A 12,380-nucleotide genomic window follows, 5' to 3' on the forward strand; every position below is an offset into this window, starting at 1 on the left:
ATGTGCTGGTATTAGGAGGTGGAGCCTTTGGAAGGCACGTAGGTCATGAGGGTGGAGCCATCATGAAATGGGTTAGTGCCCTTATAAAAAAGCATGAGGAAGTCGGCTTCTGTACTCTCTCTCTCTCTCTCTCTCTTTCTGCTCTGAGAATGCAATGAGAAGTCAGCAGTCTGCAACCTGGAGGAGGCCCTCACCAAAACCCAACCACACTGGCATCTTGATCTCACTTCCAGTCCACAGAATGTGAGAAAGAAACTTCCGTTGTTCACAAGCTGCTCAGTCTATGGTATTTTGTTATGGCAGCCCAAGCTAAGACAGAGGTAAATAGGTAACGGTGGCACCTTAGATATTTCAGAAGGAGAGGTCTTCAGTGCACAATTTTCAGACCACTGCCACTTTGCTTATCCATAAAGATAGCCGTGCCTTTTATAAATGGCAGCTCTGATCAAGTATGCAGCGTGACCTGCTGACAGTCATTTATTTTCTCTCCTTAGTTCTTTGTGGTCAAAGATAATAATGCTTACAATTATAATTTTGAGCAAAAATTCAGTGTAACCCGTGGATATTTGCTAGGCCTGTCGGGTAGTTATAAATGGGTACTTTTGGGAGGGTGGAGGGCATGGTGGGTGGGTGTGCAAGGGAGGGATTTCACTTTTATTTCAATGTCTTTAGACTTTTCTCTAGAAATGGAATGGAGAAAGCTCCACTCCCTGCTTAGTGATGTCATCGTAGAAGTTTTTACATTTGTATATAGCCCACTAGCCAGGTCAAGCTTAGCTGTGACTGGCTAACCTAACAGTTTTACCACTATTAAGTTCACCATGACCAAAAACTAATTTTAATGTTAATTAAACGTGTTTTATTATATGCAGATTAAAACATAAAATATTAAAGCCCCTGTGTTAGCCACTTTATCACTCATCCTCCCTCCCAGTCAGAGTCAGCTGCAGGGTTCATTCAATGTACTAGTCTCCTCTCCTTGCAGATCACGCTTACTTCAGATGCACAGAGGAACCAAAACCCCAATATCAGCCAAGTCCCTGCAGAGCTGCAGCTACAGCTCACTTTTTAATTTTGTTTACAAACTGTCTTATGCTTCCTATTCCTGCCTCACTGTAATACTGTGTAACAGAAGAAGGTAGTTGGTAAAGTTTAAATTGTGTGTGTGTGTGTATGTGTGTGTGTGTGTGTGTGTGCGCGACACATTAAATATATCCAAAATGAATAGGCAGATCTGGAAATACCCTCTAAGGCTTTGTTTTTCTTCATCTTTAGTGACTTTAAGTGCACATCACACACAGTGACCACTGGCTTTCTTGTTTCAACATTCCAAAATGGAATAGAAACTCATACTTGGGGTTGAGCCTGTTTGCCTTTGTTCAAACCAGCAAACTGGGCATTGTCTTTGCATCGTCAGTCAGAGCACTAAGTAGTTGTCAACAATGTATAACTAGACATGTAATTACCCAAAGTGCCCTTTTTCAGACTAAGTGAATTCCCCTCATGTCTCCCATTTGCCAGGCTTGTTGGCTCCTTAAGATCACAAGCCCAAAGGCTCAGAACCATCTGTGTCTAGGACAGCATCTATAGTGTGGCTGAATTCGGCAAATGTCAAAAAACAACGGTAATTACTTGTAAAGCAAGTTCAAGGGCTCCTTAATACAATGCCAAGTATTTTTCACCTGTCTAGTGACAGCATCTTTGACATAGAGGTTGTTTTCTTGAGAGGAGGCAGCCTGATGCAGGGGAGGACAAGCCAGATGTGGTCTGGGCTTCTCTGTGTAGAGTGGTGTGATAGTAAGTCACTCACTTCCCCTAAATCTGACCATGATTGTCTGGAAAAGGCCGATGGATTGGTGGTAGAACTGCATCATTCCATGGCGGTGATAGGGATCAGAGGGCATAGCAGGCAGGAAAACCCTTGGTAAACTAGTAAATGTCCCACCATCTTTACTACTGCTGTACTCACGGAGAAGCAGTAGTTCCATGCTTCTCAGAGATCCTGAACTCACAGCCTTGAGCTAGGCATGCAGTGCATAACCCTAATGGAGCCTCCTCTGTTTCAGCCCTTCTCTGGTGAACCAAGTGTCCTTCTTGGACCCCACAGGGACATATCAAGTGGTTATCCATTTGTCTCTAGAAGTAACAGGTGATCTACATTCCCCATGATAACTCCCCTGAAAGCTTGCGCTAACACTTGAAATATCCACATTTAAACCTCCCCCTCTCACAACCTGGTGGAGCCTTTGCGGGAGGTGGGTTGTTAACAAAATGTACCAAGAACCTTACAGAAGTTTGGAGTCTCTGATTTGGCAATTCTACTTCTAGAAATTTATCTTAAGGAAATTACTAGCATACGTGGTAATTAAAACAGTGACTGATTAGAAACAACCTAACTACCCAAGACCACAGGATTGGTTAAATATATTACATTGCAGTTAGCACAGCTATTAAAAATTAGGTCGTAACAGCATTCAGTGATGTGGAAATGTTCGTAAATATGAAGTGAAACGAAGCAGGTCACCAAACAGCATAATTGCTGTTTGTCTTTCGGTGTCTGTGGAGGATTGATTTCAGACCCCCAGTAAATACCTAAATCCACAGATGCTCAAGTATCTTACATAAAATGACTTAGTATTTGCCTATAACCTACGCACATCCTCTTATACACTTTAAATCATCTCTAGATTACTTACGATACTTAATACAATGTAAATGCTATGTAAATAGTTATACTGTCTTGTTTAGGGAATAATGACAACAAAAAAAGCCTGCACATGTTCATCACCGACTGAATCATCAACCACTATAGGCCTAACTACATAGTACACATCAGCAACAACATAATTTTTTAAAAATATTTTTGATCCTTGGTTGGTTGAATCCATGGATATACAACCCATGGATATGAAGGGCCAACTATACATTAAACACACACACACACACATATGCACACATGCATTCATACTTAGGAAAAAATACAAAGGAAATATTTGAACTGTGAATGATTATTGGTAAGGATTACAGGTAAATTTTATTTTTTATTTTACACTTCTCTGTATTTTCTTCAATTAATATGTGTTACTTTTATAATCAGAAGAACTTTTTTTTTTTAAGTCCCTTTTTGTGTTAGGGAATTAGATATTCCAAGACTTGGTTAAAATGTGTAAGTCACCTAAAACTTGTTGGTCAAAAGCATGGGCTGTCCAAATGACTTTTGTGTTTAATCCTGGATCTGCTACTTTCTAAAGGTGTGATCATGGCAGGTTATTTAGTGCGTTGTCTTGGTTCTCCCGCCAGTGAAACAGATAACAGTAATGCTTGCCATACAGGCTTCTGCGTGAGGACTGTATGAAATAATGCAGGTAAAGTGCTGAGTACAGTGTCTGGCACGTGGTTAACACCCATAAATGGGGCTACTACTTGTATATGTCTGTTCAACTGCAGCCACCTTCTTGTAGAGAAGAGGGGCTGGGAGTGAACGAGGTTGAGTACCCAGAGACTCAGAGCTGGTCGGGCCGGCCCTACGCGCAGTCCTGTGTACCAAGCTGGAGTGGGAAAACGTGATATTCTTTTGTATCTCAATGAAATTCCTGTAAGGAAAAATGGCCCCACTTCAACTTTCCTGACATAATGTTCAGAGTAGCCAGATAGCAGCTGCTGGGAGAACAACACATTCTAATTTCCTGACTTCTATGTGGTGAAGTTCCATTGTACTGACGTAGCTTTGCATTAATTTCCTTAACTTTTTAAACACAAAGCATTTCTAACAAGAAAATGGAAATAAAGGGGAATAGCCACACAATGGAACACACACTGATTCAAAGTTGTCACTGGGAGTCTCATAATTACCCGTTAAAATAAACGTGTGCAAGTAATGAGCGAAATATTTTTGCTTCCAAAGGAATGCAGCAGCAATACGATTATATTTAGAGAATACAGAACAAGACATACTTGCTATATCCGTACCACACTGTATTCCCTGATTTATGTTTTTGTGTCAAGCAATTTTGTCAAACTTAGCAAAAGACAGCATTCTTTTGAAAAATTAAATAAACATGCTTAAACTTTCATTTAAAAAGTGAAACTATTTCTAGTAACACAGTGAAAGAAAGTCACGAAGAATAGTTCAAAGCCGGTAAGACACTATTTTAAAACATTTCTAATTCACAAATATCCCAACCAATTAAGAGGTTACTCAATGCTGAAAAAACATTCTTTCTGGCTTTACAACAAGCAAAATTCATTTCTATTTGGACCTATTTCTACTTTAGTTTTCTTCTTTTTTCCCTCTATCATCTGTTTTATACTTATAAAAATGTCTAAGGAGATTTTTTTAGTCTAACTTAAAGATAATTAGTCTAACTTAAAGCAATTTGCAAAGTGAAGATGTTCATTTTAAAGTCAGATTATTTGAAAATTACAGTGTAAATAAACAAAAACAACTTGCAGCTACTGGTGAAAAGAGAGTTTTGTGTGATTTTTTTATTTTGATAGATTAACTCAGTGCTGCACACTCAGTACCTGCCTAATAAATATATGTTAGATAATGAGAGGGGTGGCAAGAGAAGTGAGGAAGTCATAGCAAAAATGACCAAAACCACCACTTTCCTAAATTATCCATGTGCTGAAATGTGGAAACCACTACATTAGGGTAAGAAAGAAGATTGGCTTCAACTTCTGTAAGCAACATCAAAATTGTTAAATTACTATAATAAGTTGAATTGTGTCTCCCAACCCCCCGAAAATGACATGTTGAATTCTTAACCCCAGGTACTTCCGAATGTCCTTATTTAGAAATAGGGTTGTTGCAAATATAGTTAGTTAAGAAATAGTCATACTGGAGTAGGATGGGCCCTTAATTCAATATGACTGGAGCACTTATAAGACGATGGCATTGTGATGACACAGATACACAGGGTGAATGCCATGTGATTGCAGCGACCACAGAAGCTAGGGAAAGAGAAGCAAGGAAGGACTGACTACAGGTTTCAGAGGAACATGGTCTGCCAGCACCTTGACTTCAGACCTCCAGCCTCCAAACTTGTGAGACAATATATTTCTGTTTAAGCTGCCCAGTTAGTGGTACTTTGTTAGGGCAGCCCAAGGAAACTCATATAATTACTTTATTTCATTGTAAAATTTAAGTTTTATATTTTTATGTCATAAAATAAGACAATGCTCATAGAGAAAATCTGTAGAATCACACGTCTTGAAGAAAGGAAAAAAAAATCACTCACAGTTTTGTCAGCCAAAAACTCCTAAAGTTTGATCTATTTCTTCCCAACTTTTCCTATAAATAGTTTTTTAATTTGATGTAGCTTTTACTAAAATCTCATACCAATTTTGTATGGTGATATTTTCCATTAACATTGCAACATACATTTCTGTATTATTACAAACTTCTTGTAAACATCCTTTAAAAATTTCAATATAAACATTGTTGCCCAGATTATTGTTGGGAAACTCTATAATTCTACTATTTTCATTATTTCAGTTAGTCTTTGGGATGTGGTTCTGAAGAATTAAAAATGTTTCTGATTATCTCATCAATTCTAAAATATGCTGTGTAAGAAATAGGAGGTATTTAGTAAAAACTGGCCATCAGGTAGACCCTAATAAACTGTGGTCACACTTAAATAGACAAGAGTAGGGGACACAGTTCATCCTCAAATCTGTGTATGAGTAGGAAGCATTTAATAATGACCCAGCAGTTAATGAATACTTGGTCCCATGATACCAAGCTGGGTGATATAACCACTGAGAGTGTCGATTCTGGGAGAGCTGAATCAACCCCAGTGTCCTGGTCCCAACTCCTGTGTCATTTCTACTTCTCTACTTAGGTCATGGCAATGATTTTAAAAAGTGCCTGTAGTGCTGCTTACTTTTGAACTCAGCAGACCTATATCTATTAGACATCTCTGTCACGTGATCATAGAAACCTTAGTTCTAAGTATAGTTCAGCCTGTGGTTTGCAAACTTTTCTTAGCAGTGGAAATCTTGTCTTAATAAACTGTTACTCATATTCTAAATTTATAAAACATATAAAAGAAATTGTGTCTAGCTCCCTAGACTTTCCTAGGAAATCCAGGGAACCCTAAGGAACATAAGGTTCTGTCTCACATAGTTTGTGAGATTTAACACATATGCTAGTTCTTCATCTACTCTGTTTAGAACGGACATGCGGAAAGGGACTCTTAAGGTCTGATGTGTATAAAGAATTAATAGCTATGAAAAATATCTTCTCATTTTTTCCTAGGTCACTGTTCTCTTTTCTGAGTGATTACCTTGTTCCCAGTTCCCAGAAATTTCAAAATGGGTGGTGGCATTTACAAGTGGGCTTAAGTTGAGTCCACACTCAGATCATCCCCTCCTCAATTCCTCTCGCCACCTACTGGCATCCCACTTCCTCTGAATTTTCTCTCTGTATAACTACAGAACTAAGCTGTGATTTGAAAGATTATTTTCCTTTAGCACTTCCCCATTAGTACTGTTTTAAATCTCATTTTATGTAGTTTATGCATAGGCAGCTAATAGTCATAAGTTCGAATGCAAAAAAGATGCCATTCTGTGAGAGTTAGTGGTTCTCCCTTGTGACCCTGAGTTGTGTTCCCAGCACACTTTCTTGTCCTACTCTTCCCCTCCCCTAACATCACCCGCCCCTCCCTTCAACTCCCAACCAATCTGAAGGGGGTGTCTGTAGCCAAGAATTAGGATAAATCCAGGTGATCCATGTCAGTCATGCTGGCCCCTTGACCTGGTCCGAGCTATATTTTCTAAATTAGTTGGCCACCAAGTATAGAATACAGATGTGGGCAAAAGAGTGAAGATGCCAATTATGTTTATTCAAAAGAACAAAAAAAGGCTCAAATTTTGTAATTCATAAATATGGCATTTACAGTTTATAGTTTATTGTTGCGATGTCATCACTCAATCTTTTATTGTGGAGTATATTTTAGAAGATTTTGAGAATGGAATCAATATAATTAACCGAGAACTGCAAATCAATAGGACTGGCCAGCTTGCAGTATCACTAATGGAACACTGTGGTTCATTCATTTTTAAAGCAATAAACTTGATTATAATTGAACTGCTCTTCAGTGGGGGTTCTGATGCATATTGGCTGGGATCGGATGCTTCTTATTCAAACTCACGATTCCATTTCAGTTGTGACATATTAAATGGCTAAGCATAGAGAGGCCTACAGGTCTGGTCTCTTCCTGAGGTCACTTTCTGCACAGTCTTTAGGATACAAATATATAATCAAGTATATCTAAAAGTCTGTTATCTCTTTATCTAGTAGGCCTACCTTGGCCTTCCCTTGGCAGAGTCCCTGATTCCCCTCCTCCAACCAATCACCTATCAGATACATCTGATAATTATTTAACATCCCCATTCAGCTCCTCCCCATCACTTGGTATGGCCCCAATCTTGATTTCTAAAGCTAGGACTATTTCTGACCTCATTTTTGAGGCCCCTTGAGGATTTTGCTGGTAAAAGGCTTTTCACAGCTGAACTTGATTTCGGCCATCCCAATATATAAAATATACATTTGTAAAAAAGGTAAGTTAAGGGACAGTAATTCCCTTTGTAAAAGATTTTAAATAGGTCTTCTATAAATAGCTAAGTTCCCCTGCATTAAAAATGCATTTTAAAAAAACTTTACAAAAACCTTGTCCCTGTATAGAGGTCCTCATAAAGTAAGGTAAATCTACATTTTCTCTTTCTCTAGCTAGCTAGGTCCATCCAGCCTAGCTGCCCACAGTGATAACTTCCTTGTCAACATGCTCTTCCTGGTTCATCATTCTATTTCACTTTCCTGTCTTCTTCACTCTTGCATCATGGGATCATTTTCCAAATAAACTCCCTGCATCAAATCCTTGTCTCAGGATCTCCTTTTGGTAGATCCGAGCTACAATAACATCCTCATCACAAAAGTGACAACAACTCCGATAGCTAGAGTAGGGTGTCTCTCTTGCCTTTGGTCAGCTTCTTCCTTTGTTGCCCTTAGATCTGCTTCTGTGTCCCACACCTTCCACCCTGTAGTTGCTTCCTTTTAATTCAACTGATACACTAGTCTGAGAAGGGTCTGACTCCTTCAATGGCCTTTAAAGGGCTGGGCTCTCCTGCCGAATCTACAGCGTCCCACACGTTTCATCAACTCTCACTCAAGTCAACCCTCTCCCACTCTGGCTAAGAGGCAGGAGCAGTTGCAGGGTTGAAGCCAGGGTTACATAAATCACAGTCTCTAAGGCCTGAGGGACCTTTTGATCATTTCCACCCAATCCTCTAATCTCACATGTTAGAGAACTGAGGGTTAGAGACAGTAAGCATTTGCCAACACCTTGACCATCAGAGAATGAGAACTCAGCTCTTTGGCCCCTAAACCTAGGCTTTTCCTTTCTGAGCTTTTCCTGTACACAGCCCACCCTTGTTTCCTCTGTTTGACTCAATTCCCCTTGCTCACTGCTACTTATGTCATTTATTTCCAGTTGACCTAAGCCCTCTATCGCCCCAAGCCCTTAAGTTATATTAGGCTCAGTTTCACAGCTCTGCTGCCCCCTTGCCCTGCCCCATTCGGAAGTTGAAAATCAATTTCCACCAAAATTTTAACAAGATAGAAAAAAACTAGGAAATATGTCAAGTGATGTACAGGGGCTTGTCATTTTTGACCTCTTGCATAGGTAAGGCCCCCCTGGAATTTCAGTGACTGGGTGTGAGTTGATTGTATCCCGGAAGGATGCACATTTATATCCCTTGGCCTGCTGACCTCACGCCACGGGCTCTTACCTGCCATTGGAGCCCTTGAAAGCCAAGGCTAAGCTGTTTCAACCTCGACTTGATTGATAATCTGGGTTCTGTCTTTAATCCCACATCGCCCATGCCTCAGTTTTGTCTTCTAGTTCCACATAACCTGTCATCTAGCTTTATCTCTCAGGGTTCTCTAAACTGAGTCCTCAGACCCAGCGTGACCGGATTCCACATTCTTTCAACTTCTTATTCTTTGTCCAAGTTAGCTACTTTTCCTTCAGCCTAAAATGCCAAATTAGTATTTTTTTTTTTTTCAATTTGTTATTTTGATTATCTTTTCGGATGGGTTTATTTTGTGTTTGCAAATACATTCTTGAGGACAAGGGCCATGACTTATGTCTACTTCCTGGCATTGCATATTGCATGTGGTTTGCTATGAACTGAATGTTTGTGTCCTCCATATTTTGAAGCCCTCAGCCCCAGTATGGCTGTATTTGGAAATGGGGCCTATAAGTAAATAAAATTAAGTTTAAATTCATAAGCTCTTAAGTGTGGGGCCCTGATCCAATAGGATAAGTGTCCTTATAAGATGAGACACCAGAGAGCTTGTCCTTTCTCTGTGTATTAGCACTCAGGAAAGCTCATGTGAGGACACAGTGAGAAGGTGGCCATCTGCCAGCCAGGAAGAGAGCTCTCACCAGAAACCCAATCATCTGAGACCTTGATCTACTAGCCTCCAGAACTGTGAGAAAATACATTTCTGTTATTTAAGTCACCCAGTCTGTGGTATTTCATGGTGGCAGCCTGAACTAACATGTGCCTGTTGATTGAGCAGAATTGCATGCTAGGCAGGGGATGCTGCTTCTGTATGAAAAGTTAACTCTGCACGGAGTCCAAAACCCAAACTTCCTTTGCCACCACAACACAGCAACTCCCAGCCTTTCCTCTGTTCATGACAGTATCCTCCCCAGTGTGGACAAGGCTCCAACCACATGCAAATGTTTTACCCCTCTCCTTTGCCTCTGGCATCGCATCAGATGCCAAGTCTTGAGAGAGTCTACTGGCCTAAGACCTCTCATACCTCCTGTCCTCAGATGTTACTACCTGCTGTGCCCTTAAGATGGCCTCTTAACTGTCTTTTTTACCTCCAGTCTTCATCTAGGACACAGAATAGGAAATGGAAGCTCAGAAGTTAAGCAACATGTGCAAGGCTGCACAACTGATAAGAGAACTAGGGTTAAATCCAGTTCATTTTTACATCCAATGCAGCACACTTTCTACTGGACCTCTTTCCATCCAGCCAGAATTTATTATGTTCTGCCATTAACTATAGCTATTTATGAAACTCTCATATCCATTATCAGACTGTAAGCTCTGAGGATAGGCTGTCTTCATCTTCCTTGCATCTTGGGCAATGGCAGAGTCAGTGCCTTGCACTGGGTAGGCATTTCAAGAAAAGGTACTTAATTTGAAAGTGGGAAATATGTCACAGTGGTGATAATGACAAATTGCAGCTTAGGGGAGGGATTTAGAGCAAGCTTGTAGAAGGAAGAGATGGTTTCTGAGTTGAGCTTGAGGTGATGGAGAATTTGACTAGCAGAGAAGGGGGTGCTCTGAGGCAGGCTTCAGGGTCATGAGTTTGGAGCTGAGGCTGTGAGCCTGTAGAGGGAGGGTGTCTTAGGAACCCTTGCCATGCCTGGACACCAAGCCGGTCACTTAACTTCTTTAGACACTGGTTTCTTAATGTGTTAAATGGGAAAAAATAAGAGTACCCACCTTTTGGAGTTAATGTGAAGAATAATGAGATAATATCTGTAAGAGACTCAGCATCTTGTCTGGACTCAATACATGTTATCTATTATTGATAATAAACACTACTAAAATATTACTATAATATGATCTGAAAGTTCACATGTGCACCAGTCTAGCTCTCTGAGTAAATTATTTACTTTACATTCACAGATAATGCTATTGCTGTTGATAGTTTAAAAAACAAAATCATTGAAAAGCACTACTAAATTTACAAGAATACTTTGGTTACTATCCTTTTCCTAATCTACGGATTCCAGGAGTCCTTAAATGTATCTTAGCCTTAAAAGGAATTCTCATGGTGGAAAATCATGGAAACCAAACTGGTGGGAAGCAGGAGAGTGCTAAATGTATTCTGGGTGGAAGACTAACTTGGCTGAGTCAGAGACTTGGATTTTGGGGACCAGGCTGACCTGGTGAGAATCCCAGCTCTGCTTCCAGAATATGCTTTAAGGAATTTAGGCACATTCCTTACTTATCTTTTAGTACTTTGGTTTCTTCATCCCTAAAATAAGGAAAACATCACTCCCCGGCTACAGGAGGGATTAAATTGGGTACCATATGTAAAGTAAGAATGGGTGGATGATGATGGTGATGCCTGTGAAGCCTAGTTACCAAGGGCCTTGGATTTTTATCATGTGAGGCTCCTACTCTCAAAGGAGATCCCTGTAACAGAGGCTCCTTAAAAATGCAAGTTTTAGGCCTATCCCAGACCAACTGAATCAGAAACTCTGGAGGTGGTGGTGGGGGTGGTGGGGGGGGGGCGGTGTGGAGAGCAATCAGAGCTTTTACTGTCCCTCCTGGTGACTCCCTGCACTTAGGTTTGAGAAACTGCTGTGAGGTAAGAGGGAGCCATTGAAAGATTTTATACAGCGGAGTGATGTGATAGAAATGATGGCTGTGCATAGGCCATATATTCTTGGTTAACGGGATTAAATTGTCTATCCACTGACAAGCATCCTAAGTTGCTGGAAGATGCCTGTTTATTGATCCTTAATGATCTCTAGGCACGGAACTTGGCTGAGTACTTACGACCCCAAACACAGTGTTCATCTGAGTGACAAACTCAGCACAAGGCAATTAGAGGAGCTGTTTTGGAATTTGTTTCCATCCAAAGACTTGGGACCGGGCAGCCAAGGAATGCTCAGCGCGTCCCGCAAGTATAACCGAGTGACAAATTTACCCTGGAAAAAAAAAGAAGGGGCAAGAAGGCCAAGCAGGGAGATCGGGAATGAAGGTCTCGAGGGTCGAGAATCTGGTGATCGGGGAAGGGCATAGGGATAAGTGGGAGTGACGGGCAAGGGAGCACCGTCCTCTGCTTGGGTACAGCTCCTTCGCGTCCCTTTAGAGGGACAGGCGGGACACAGCCTTTCCCTGAGAGAAGGGTCCGGCCGCCTCGTGGCCTTTGGGCGCAGGTCAGGGCTCCTCGCTTATTGTCGGCGCGAGGCAGGGGCGTCTCCTCTCCCCCTGCACCCCGCCGGGCCGCCCGAGGGTCTCCTGCCCCTTGGGCGAGCAGCGCGCGCGCCGCCGGCCATTGTTGGGCCCCACCCCGATGCACGTTCGCGCCGCGCGGGCGGCTCGCCCCGCGCCCTCCCCGGCGGGGCTTCGGTGGGAGTGCGTTTCCGCCCGCTTTTCCTGCCGGAGCAGGAAAGGGGGAGCTGTTTTCTCTCTCCTCGGAATATATTTTCGGTGTCCCGTGTCCCCTCCTCCCTCGCCGCCCGCCTCCCTCCGCCTCCCTCCCGCTCCGCCCCCGCCGCCCGGGCAGCTTTGTCTCGCGGCCTCGCGCTCACTCGCCCGACTCTCGGCGGCGCCGCGGCCCC

The sequence above is a fragment of the Pteropus vampyrus genome, unplaced genomic scaffold, assembly GCF_000151845.1.
Source record: "Pteropus vampyrus isolate Shadow unplaced genomic scaffold, Pvam_2.0 Scaffold160, whole genome shotgun sequence".
Taxonomy (NCBI): domain Eukaryota; kingdom Metazoa; phylum Chordata; class Mammalia; order Chiroptera; family Pteropodidae; genus Pteropus; species Pteropus vampyrus.